Source organism: Silene latifolia, chromosome 5, assembly GCF_048544455.1.
Source record: "Silene latifolia isolate original U9 population chromosome 5, ASM4854445v1, whole genome shotgun sequence".
NCBI lineage: Eukaryota > Viridiplantae > Streptophyta > Magnoliopsida > Caryophyllales > Caryophyllaceae > Silene > Silene latifolia.
Genome location: NC_133530.1, coordinates 78108889 through 78110351, shown reverse-complemented (window position 1 = coordinate 78110351; position 1463 = coordinate 78108889).

Genomic DNA, 1463 nt, shown 5'->3' with positions numbered 1-1463 from the left:
ATTGCTATTTTTAGTAGTGTGGCCGAGTAAGTGATATAAATTTACTTTGATAGGCATATGACTTTCAGCCCGTCAAATTTGGCGCCGTTGCCAGGGAAGACAATAGTATAGTTTTTGTGTGTTAGTGTAGAAATTTTTAGTTAGTTAGTTTTAGTTTGTGTAGAATATTTATTTTTGCCTAGTATATTTTATACATAATACTCGTTCTTCTAACTTGAACCTCAAGCCAATCAATTTAGAGATTAAGCATACTCTTTTCAGGTTAAGAAAGAACAGGAAAGGTGCAATCAGAGCTATTTCTGAAGGTTACGAGTCTGAGGATCTACAATCTGAATTTGAAATTTCTGAGATATCTGACAATTCTTTCGACATGGCGAATAATACTATTATAGAACTTACGGCTCCTGATCTTACACAACAACCGTTGTGTATCACTTTTCTTGCGTTGGCGGAGAACGCAACGTTTGAACTAACTTATCAATTGCCATCTTTCCATGTCTTAAGTAGTGAAGACCCAAATAAACATTTGTCAGATTTTCATATTGTGTGCTCAAGCATGAAGCCGACTACTTTAACCGATGAGCAACTGAAATTGAGGGCCTTTCCATTCTCCCTTAAGGATGCCGCGAGAGAGTGGCTATATTATTTACCACTAGGAAGCATTGATACATGGGTGAAGATGAAGAAAGTATTCCTTGAAAAATACTTTCTTGCATCCCGAGCCTCCCAACTAAAGATAGAGATTAGTAATACAGAGCAGATGGATTGTGTAACACCCCCATACTCCAAGTGCCTTACCAGGACCACTTAAGGTACGAGAATGCTACCATCTCGGTTACCCGAGGCAATGATAATCAAATGGACAATAACGAAACGTACTTAAATAGTAATGAAGTTTAAGTGATACAACCAAATCCTAAACTGATAAAAGAAATAAAAATGTTCTCAAAAACCAAACAACTAAAAGCAACAAGCTAGTTCGAGACACAACGGAAGACTCTAGACCACGTGATGACTCCATCCCAGCTATCCCTCGCGTAAGCTATCATACCTGCTCAACAACTGCTCACCATCCCTGAATGGATCACCACAGTTTTTAAAACAATTAACGGGGTCAGTACTGATTACACAAAATAACAGCTGTAACACAAAAATAACACTGCAATCAAACAATCTCCAAACTCCATCCCATCTCCACACATCTAACTACACACTAAAGTGTGTAGCCCTGCCAGAGTACCCATCGCAACAAGTACTCCTCGCCGCCAGTGGGGGACCGCAGCCGTTCCCACCTAAGCCCCGCTCATCTCTTTCGAGCGATTAACCCATGTTCATTAATGTGCACTTCCCTTCTGTGGCGGGTTCCACAGAAAGCGAATCAAGGGTGTGAAGCCACTCCCGCAAGTGACTCCACTCAGCCAGGGACGCACCCCAAAGATCACAGACAGTTACACAACAATCAC